The following is a 10,103-nucleotide window of genomic DNA, read 5'->3' on the forward strand; positions in this document are numbered from 1 at the left end:
CCAACATCCGGACCCTCATACCCAGCCAACACTCTCTGAATCTGAAGGGAAAAATATAAAAATGGACCGCTGCCAACGCTTCTCTGCCTGCAGCAATGGCGACTGCGCAATGCTGCCAACGCCGGTTGAACATGAGGCAAAGAACAGGGGAATGAGAAGAAGGGCGAATGAAGCGTTCCCTTATGTCTGTCAGCGACATTCCTTTTATCAACCCCTCCTCCTTTCCCCCTGCGTCTTTTCCTACACATTCTACCTTTCTTCATACTATTTTCCCGCTTCAACACAGCAATGCAGCGCCTTTGTTCGTCTGGTTGAAAAGAGAGGTTTGCGTTTGCCCCTGTCGATGAACTCTTCGTAAAAAAAACAACACTCTGACTAGGCCCGGGCGTACATGTTTTACACGTATACTCATCGGTTATTTTCAATCCTGATCGGAGTGGGGTAGAAACGACGCTGCCAAGATAGGGGAATGAGGGAGGTTATAGAAAAAAGGGTATGTGCTGGAACAGCGTTTCAGCAGAAGGGGAACAGAATTTTGATCCATTGTGCGATTACGATTGCTTGAATGCACTAGCAATGTGTGTATGTGTAGCAGTGTGGCAGCGTGCGTGTGTGTGTCTTTCAGTTGGAAAAAGAAGAGAAAAAAAACAGAAAAACGCCCTGAAATATTTTAGGGACTAGAATAGGCTGGGAAATCGTTCTACCGATGTTTGGTTTCTTTTTCTTATCCTGACGAACGCAGAACAGGAACAGATTAAAAAATGACGATGACAAATATGCCCAATACCTTACGTTTCACTGGAACTCTTCGAATTGCATGACATCCGCAATCAAGAACAAAAAAATAATATTAGAGCAAAAACAATTATTTGAGACTTTTTGTATTAAAACTTATCACCATGTAACTTAAAAGCACCAAGATAAAATATACCAAGATTAAAATGCTAGAGTAGCCTAGCTAAGAATTGATATGAGCCTGATTCTGTAGAAGGCAATACAGTTGCTAATGCGGCAATACTCAGTTTGATGCGATAAGACTATTTCTAATAGTTAACAAACATCATTCATCAGAAGTACAACAATAATGTAATTAATCCTATTTAATTGTTACACATTGCTTTCTTAGACACCCCCCGGTCCAATGCATTTGTCTTCAAAAAAGCCAAGAGACTGATCGATCATCTCGATCCGTCACATTATCGAGAACAAAAAAGCACCACGATCAAAGAATGAAACCATGAAATTTCTCATTCTCTCTGCCTTCGTCTATCCCGCGTTCGCAGCTCCAGTACTCACAGCATGCGGGGCAAGAGACCTATTATCCCTGCAGGATCTGTAGGGGCGCGCGCAAAGCCAGCCCGGCCGAGTAAGCCATTATTATTATTAATGTCCATTTTCCATTTTTCCCTCACACCGTTGGTCACCACTGTTCCCTAAATTTATCATCTGTTCCATTTTCGCCTAAGTCATTGCATGTCCTCCGCACCCTTACTGATGATGACGACACGCATTCCCCCTTTGGACTTTGAAGCTAAGGGAGCATTCTACTCAGATCGATGTGTGCACAAAGGAGATATGTGAATTATATCTAGAAAAATATTTGAAGTTTGCAATTTTCCTTTTAGATTTTTTTTTTTTAATTCTGTCCAGTAATTCATTTTTTCAAGCAACAGGAATGACACAATTTAGTTGAGGTCGTAAAACCCCAAATTCCTGTATAAATAGATATTCTGCTTCTTCTTCTTCTTATTTGGCTCAACAACCGTTGTTGTCAAGGCTTGCCTATGTCACTAATGGGGTTGGCTTTTAGTGACTTATTGATTACCCATCGCAGGATAGTCAGTTCTACGTATGGGACAAGGTACATTCGGGGCTTGAACCCATGATGGGTATGTTGTTAAATCGTACAAAAATATTTTTCATGTTTATTATTGTTCTATTACTTTTCATTTTATTTGTTTGTATTATTTGTTATGATATACAAAGTTAGTCTAGCCAGACCGTATCAATTTAATTTTCACGAGAAAGGTCTCAATGTTTTCTGTAAACAAACAAAACATTGATCAAAATATCCTTGAATATAATTAAAATCTTTAAGCAACAAATAATTGATGGTTGCATTAATTAATATTCCCTATTGCATAAATTGACAATTAATGTTTAGATTCATTGCAAAACACAAACAAAATTTAAAAAAAATACAAAGCGTAACTCATGTAAGTTATAACGCAACGTAAACTAATTAATTAAAAAATATTGTAAAAACATAATTTTGACACCGGTAGAATACTCCCTTTATCCCTGTCACTAACCTGAGCGGTTACACAGAAAGGATAGGGAAGGAATTTAATGAGCACGAACACCGCCTGAAGGGAGAGGGAGAAGCAAAGGATCTCCACCCTTCTTTTGTGTTCTCCGTTCTGCCATTTTCCACTTCGAAATTGTCAGAGTTCCCTTCTACCTTCCCCTTCCTCTGCCGTAACACCACACCACGAAATGAAACACAAAAAACGCAGCCTTCGGTGCTCGGGAGCAGAGAACGGGATCGTGCAATGGAGGAAAGATAAAATAACGAACAACACTCTTGAAGCGAAAAACAAAAAGTAAACACAGAAGAAGCAGAATGAACAACACGAAAATGACGACAACATAATTTATACGTTTTCGTCAATCTTCCACTTCTGCTTCCTTCATTAAAACACTCGTTTTCCCCGCGGGACACACGCTCCCAAGGCGTCCCACTTGATCCTGCCTAACCATTATCATCCTGTGCTGGCTGAGCTCCAGTTCTTTGCTCGCTTCGACCGCTCTTTGTCCCTTTGAACGCCGTTTTTTAGCTACTTGTTATCGCGTTTCTTTTTTGCTCCACGTTTATGGTCAAAAGCGATCGAGAGACTAACACGAACCAAGGAGAAAAGGGAGAACAGAATTAATCTTCTGATCGTTTGGAGATTGGTTTTTTCCTTGCTCGGTTATACTTGTGAAGGCTCGGATGATCAAACAACTGGGCAATAAAACAACTTCCACACTCACCCTCACGTATAACACCATTCCATAATTCAGACTTCAAGTTTATACAATGAATAAAGATGTTTGTTATACTCACAAACCAGAATCAGTGGTGAAAATATAGCTCTATAAAATTTAAGAAAAACCCATACCACTTAAACCGACCGTCGATCGCTCTTCTCCTATGGTTTACGCTTTATTTATGGAATGTTTGCCACTATACGTCTTCCCACTTTCGGGCGTTTTAATCAAAATTGGCTTAAAAGCAGGGAGAAAATCCCTTACTGGAGGAAACATCAGAAGGGGAGAAGAGCAAGGAAATGAAACCTTTTCAACCCTCTTTTCAAAAAGCAATATTTGTATACACACACATACACACTAACACACCAAATCCAACGGTACGTACCCTGGTTTTCGATCCTGTCCGCAGCCGTAGCAATGTCCTTACGCTTTGAATGGATGAAGGAAACACTCGAATCACATTGCTGCTTCTTGAGCGAACCCTCACCGTGACTGAGCTGAACAAAGGGGACAGAAAACGGGAAACAACTCTCCTTTTCTCTCCTCTTGTTCGCAGCAGAGATGTTTGGTGGAACAATTTGCTTTGTTAAATTTACAGCACCCCTGGCACGGCCGATGTGCACCGATGGGACGCTTGGCTTGTACTGACGTGCTCCGCCATTACGATTTTGTTACATTTGCAGCACCCAGCTCGAGCGTCTGCTGTACAGTATAACCCTCCTTTTCGATGCTGAGAACACAGCAATGGTTCGAATGGAAATGGTGAGTAGGGGACAGCGGATGTCGGAAGAGTAGAGGGGAAAAGAGAATGTAAAGCAGTGCCGGTTAGTTGCATGAGACATACAAAGAGCATACGCACATACACATACGCACAGCGATCGCCATTTTGTACGGATCGAGCAAACCGAAGAAAAGTTTAAACAACTTTAGAACCATTCCACCGGTGTAAAAGAAACAACACTTTTCCAGTGCAAGGACTTAGAAAGGCAGAACAATGAACAAAATGGACTCGTAAAAACTTTCTTTTATCAGCTTCTTTCAGCTAAAGGTTAGAAGGCACCACGGGATCGGCGCAGTCATGTATCCATCCGCAGTCGATCCAACAACATGTGCCCGTCATGGATTTAAACCTCGAATGGACTGAGCCCCTGTTATCCACTGAGGAGCCCCCCCAAAAAGGCCCTTCTTCCGCCCATAAGCAAATATTCATCTTGGTATCATTGCAGTTGAGAATTCCAGTAGAGCCATAATTAGTGGACTTCTACTCATCGTATGTATCATTCAATGGGTACCATTTCCAAAAACCATCCATTGTTATTACCACAAATCAGAAAAAAGATACTAACGATGATATAAGCCAAAAAGATAACAAATAATTATGCTAACGATAACACTCTTAAGATGATCATCAGAATTGATCAGCTCGATCGAATGGTGTGAAAAAGATCGTTACTCATTTATGTTAGTAGATGTTAGTTGTGATCATCACGATGACCATAGTGTTCATAATCGATCGCTTGTCAACACACTCCTGTTTAATTAGAGTATCACCGAACTCTAATTAATTAGAGTAGTATCACCGAACGTTTCTTCACAAAAGATAGATCATTCTACAAATGTATGATAAGGTGATCTATTTTACCTGTCATTCGTTTAAATCTCGTATGCTAATGGTATAATAAATACAAACAAAGGCTTTAATGGTAAGAGTACGGTACCGGTAGAGTAGAGGGTAGAAAAATAGGGGCGCTGTGGTTTTATGGGTCTCCATGCATGATAAGAGCCCTGTGTTCGGAGCCCCCCACCTCACAATTCCACCCACCAGTACCCTCAAAAAATATATGTTGTCAGTTACATAGACGAGAGCACTATAAATGGCCGCTGAGTATCTCCGATAGGCTAAACCTGTCACTTTATTTATCAAGTCACGAATAATCCAATATTGATAATTCAACTAAATACTATCAATTAGAAGAACATTCAAAACTAAAACTTACCTTTTCGTCCTTTATTTATCCAAAGTGAGAAGACGAATTATTGGCTTTTCGTATTCAAGCCCTTTGTTAACTCAACAATCGCACAGATAATTGGATCTTCACTCGCCATTCATTGTAGGAATATCCTATAAAGAAAAGAAGAAAAAACATAAGATTAATATCAAAAGATTTATTTACTTTTTCTACACATTTAATGATTTCGATATGACAAAACAAACACGTGAATAGCCATCGTTTAAATGTTTAACAACTTCTAATTATCGTGCATATACTAAAAGATCAGTTCCGTCTTTATACTAAATACTGATACACCATAGCGGGCCTGTCCCGTGGTACATTCAACCCTAGTATGGACCGTCCACCGTAGCGCAAGAACTGACTATCCGGCTGTGTAGTATTTACTAAAAATTCTCGAAAATCTGTATAGGCCGGCATGACTGCGTAAATGGTTACACCAAACAAAAGATGAAAAAAATCTTGAAGATAAAAGATATAATGTAAATATATTCGCGACACTTTAACAGGATCTATAGCTTGTGTCTGCTTAGGATCTCAACTAACCATTATCCGCCATTGGAAATGGATAATAAGTACACGAGTGTAGGCCCTAAGCGATCTCACGCCAGTAGGCCCTGAATATTAGTTGCGCGCTAAGGAAGATTGAGGTATTCACCATAGTAAAAAGATCAAGAATATAATTTGCTTATATGCGGAGGTGGTTCTTTGACTCAGAGCCATCTCAGGACCTCGAGTCCCTAAACGCCAGCTTAGTTTGCATAGTTTGCTGATCCGCGTCGTCCACATAAAAGTTCCTGTTATCTGGCAACAAAAAATTTCAAGCATTGGAAAAAAAATGTTCAAAATCATCACGTTGCCTAGTCACACAATCAACAGCACGAGTGAATCATCAATTTATAGATGTAGCACTACAAATCAACACCACAAAGATGGTAAAACTCTTAAAAAGCCCACGCACCAGTAAATGTATTCCGAGTTTCAAAAAATCAGAAAATAACGTCCCGACCTCTCACAACGCCTCTTTGTTATTCGTGCGCAATTCCCGCGGTAACACACCAAGTCATTTTGTGCGGTTCTCTCGCTTCTGCACATCTAAATGTGTATACAGCTATCGCGTTTGCTCAACCGACTGCTGAGCGATTGACGGCAATGGTGGAGGCAAACGCAGCTAGTAAGAAGAACATGAAATTGAAAAAAAATAGAATCACATTAACGCACACATTCGCAGGGCATCAAATACGAACCACTCACACACTTACACGATGGGCTCTTTCCCTCTCCTACGAAACAAATGGATGTGTTCGATTGAGAGTAATGGTTTTCTCGTTCTCGCCAGTGGAAAACCACCCTTAAGAGATTACCGTTTTGCCCATCCTACAGAAAAAAATCCATCCCTTTGTGTGGCTATGTAGTGGAGAAATGGAATCCAGGTGGCTACACAAAAATCCCCTGCCACCGTTGGAGGGGAAAATTCAAGCAACCCTCGCGCATACATAAGCCATTTTCTATGGAGGGGAGGAGGCACCGTACGAATGGCAGGATAAAGTGTCGAATGACAAATCATGTACCCATTCCCATCGGACACAACACATGCAACCCCTACCAGAGCCGCATTTCAAGCGAAACAGAAAGAGACGAAATTATTCAGAAAAACCATCTGCCCTTAACATCACCAAGCCGTCGAATCCGATAGGAATGAACCCCGGGGTATGTGTGTGTGTATTTTTTTTCCTTTTTTTGTTCATTGTCTTTCCGTCCCTTCCACTCCGTAAACCATTAGCTACATCAAGCCGCCAAGGTATGAGTAGAAAGAAGACCAACACGCTAGAAGAACAGCACATTCAATACGAAGGCGAATGGATGGATGGTTTGTGCTTCGCTTCACCACGCTACCCTTGGGAATCGCCTTTGCGAGGCAGGGAAGGAACGCAAGATGAAAAATGACTGTTGAAGGCGTCCAAGTGTGCTAATGGGATGGCTGGGGCGTAGAGGGTAACATGAAAAAAAAACATCAAGTCGAAAATCTCTTCCCTTGCTGCTGCTTTTCGTAACACGAAACCCGTTGCAATCGCTCGCTTTTCGCAAAACTGCATTGAAATGGATAGTTTATTCGTACATAATCAACTAAAAATGGAACCAAAAAAATCACATAACTGGTGCAAAGAAGCCATGGAATAATTCATTGCAATCATTACTGTAAATCAGCTTGGTAAATTGAAAGAAACTACATCTAAGTGTTACCGGGTACACAATGAGCAATTTCGCTTTGCACAGCATGTAGTGAAGAAGTTGCTGCTTAGCAATTTTATTTCAATTTCGTACGGCTTAGTTGGGATTTTGGATCTTTTTAGATCAAAACTAGTGCCTAACCGTACTTTATTTTTCGAAAAGAGGTGCACAAGCACACACAATGCGATGTTGTTGTTTAAGATATGAAGTGTATTATAGAAATAATTATAGTCTTGTATTTTCTATTATATAACAAATTGTAAAACTATTATTTTGTCAGAAGCCACAGAACTAAAGCAATTCGTTAGAACGTGTTTGCATGGCAGAAGGAACTGACTACATGGAATAATTGACATTAGAACGAAAGAGACCAAGGCAAAGAACAAGCGGGACAGAAACAACACATCCATCTATCTTCTTTTATGCGGAGAATTGCGGGAGATAGAAGCCGCGATAATTGTTTTATTTGAATATTGCAGTTTTTTTTATTGAATGGTAAAAATGCAGACTCTATTTGAAAATAATTTTTTATAGTACAGAAAACCACATAAAGGAAGGTTTTAGCTTTTAGCTTCCGATTTATATTGGTTGTACTTATTGCTGCATTCATGGGATGGTTTGGGTCAGTTGACGGGTAGTTTTTATTTCCTTATTATTCTTTTCAAAAATTATTTCGGTATATGGTCAAATTCATGTGTTGAACAATAAAAAACGACCAACATCACAAGAAGAGCATGAACGAGCGTATGAAATGCTATATAAAACCATATTTTGGGAAGATTTGCAGTTTTGTTATAAGTTTTATTGGAAGTTAAGCGCCGGTTAGAAACCATTAAAAAGCGATTGGTACTGATTTACCAACATATTAACCGTTCTTACGGCGGCGTATATCGTGCGGCAAGTTTCTGTTGCTTTGCAACACCGTAGGAAGTCGCAAAAGTTGCTTAAAATTTTCCATTTCGAAAAACTTGCCTGGCCGTTTCGGAAAGACCGGAAAAAAGTTCCGTCGGCAGCAGCGCTGCCAACATACCAGGAGACCAGCCAATAAGCGGTATCTCCCGCCAGAAGCCAACCAGCGGTAATCTCAACGACCGGAATGCGTTTGGTGTACGGGGCACCGAAGGCAATAGAAAGAGACAGCGAGACACCTTGGCTAGAAAGCAGTGCGAATGGGAAAGAAAGTAAGCAATCAAGCCGACAAGATTGAATGCACATGCGATGATGCTCTCTTTCACGGCATCTCCATCTCCGTCCACACACGCGAGGCTAAATCCACAGATCCACAGAACACGCTGCGAGACGGAACCACCGTGGCTCACCCTCTACTCTTGCCAATGGTGGGCGAACACAAATCTTCCCCGCATGGTATCGCCCCTGCGGACGAGTACGCGATGGTGCCCGGAAACCAGCATGGCGAAAAAGATGGCAGCACCAACAACGCTCGGGCATTTCGACCAACGGCGAGAGAAAGTAACAGGCGCACAAGAATTCTCCCCGGAGAGAGGTAGCGCTCACAGCGCGTTCAATTGACTGCGAGCTTTGAGCTGGTATTGGTGAGCTATCGCTTCTATAGACTGTGACGCTGAAAAAAGGGTCCAATCTCGTTCGATTCCTCGCTTTGTTGGACTATAATTCTATTACTTTTTACCTCATATTCTCCGACCATTACCGACCACATATTCTATTTTGAACGATAAATGCCATGACTTTTTATTATCGAAAGAAAAAAAAGCACACACTTCATTTGTCAGTGCCCGTTTGTTTACGACGATGGTAGCACACTCACACATTCTCATTCCAAGCAATACATGGCCACACGAACACATGCTTACCTCCGTTGCCGTACATCTGGCGCACAATGCTGTCAGCGGTTAACTGACAGCATCGAACCACAAACGTCAAACAGTTTGTTTGGGTCGCCGTCTCTTATCGTCGCATTCAACATACGCTCAAATGAGTTTTGCCTCATCATATAGTGATAAGCGACCAATAGTGAGCACAGTGCCAAGATAAACGATACCACAAAGCCGCAGCGTCCGAAACAGTGGCGTAAAATTTATGGGTTTACTTTCATTCGTCCTTCACCCTCGTTTGGGTGTGTGCAGAAAATTCGTACCGTGCGACCAATGATAAGAGAGCGCAATAGATTGCAGCGAGGTGTTTGCAAGATATAGCTCATCAGTGTGTGACCTTCTCTCGTAGCGACAAGTTCAGCGCTATTTACTGCTACGGCCGGGCGCAGCGTCCATTGCACTTCGATCAGCTGTGACAATCATTTGTTGTTGCCCTTTCGGTAAGTTTTGATCGTGAAATTATGACAGTTGTGTTATTGTTGCGAGCCACTTCACTGTTGCGTATGCGCAACGGACACGGTAATACGTAAAACCGGCTAGAGTCAAGTGGTAGTTATCAAATGCATTTCGTCGCTCCTTGACCTTGACGGATACACGGTCGGCCCGGGTAGAAAGGTGAAATTGTCAAAAATTCTTGAAGGACAAGAGCGGCGGAAAAACGCGACTGTCAAACGAAGCATACACGCAAAACATCATCCCCTCACGCACACCCTCTCGTGTAACCCTTGGTTACGAAGGTATTGCAAACAGCAAGCACCACCAACCAGTGCGTACAGTTGTGTGAGTGAGCACGGGACAAGCTAATGTTTTACCGGCCGGGAGGCATAACAGTGCAACGTTGCCAGATCTCGCACCGCACGCACTTGCATATTGTGGTCGGTTCAGTTGAACTAAAGCAATTAAGAATGAAAAATACATTTAAAGAAGTGTTGAACAAAGCGTTTTCTGCTTTTCGTGTGTCTCTAAAAGCATAGGA

The 10,103-nt window shown here is 41.6% G+C and overlaps 1 protein-coding gene and 1 long non-coding RNA gene across 3 annotated transcripts in view; both read left to right on the top strand.

The window, feature by feature from the left end:
- The first annotated feature begins 6,520 nt into the window (after positions 1 to 6,520).
- On the top strand, positions 6,521 to 7,227 carry LOC133391704 (uncharacterized). The gene is made up of 2 exons (XR_009765167.1): positions 6,521 to 6,752; positions 6,826 to 7,227. It is a non-coding gene; the product is annotated as an uncharacterized LOC133391704 (long non-coding RNA).
- A 1,846-nt stretch (positions 7,228 to 9,073) lies between these two features.
- Positions 9,074 to 10,103, top strand: part of LOC1274029 (D-2-hydroxyglutarate dehydrogenase, mitochondrial) — a 44,975-nt gene continuing 43,945 nt past the window's right edge. Inside the window, exon 1 of one of the 2 annotated variants that reach the window (XM_313089.5) lies at positions 9,074 to 9,567. The gene's annotated coding sequence lies outside the window, so the exon portion shown is untranslated. The remainder of the gene's footprint in view (positions 9,568 to 10,103) is intronic. The other variant, XM_061647472.1, reaches the window with a different exon arrangement.

This window comes from Anopheles gambiae, chromosome 2, assembly GCF_943734735.2.
Source record: "Anopheles gambiae chromosome 2, idAnoGambNW_F1_1, whole genome shotgun sequence".
In the NCBI taxonomy this organism is placed as follows: domain Eukaryota; kingdom Metazoa; phylum Arthropoda; class Insecta; order Diptera; family Culicidae; genus Anopheles; species Anopheles gambiae.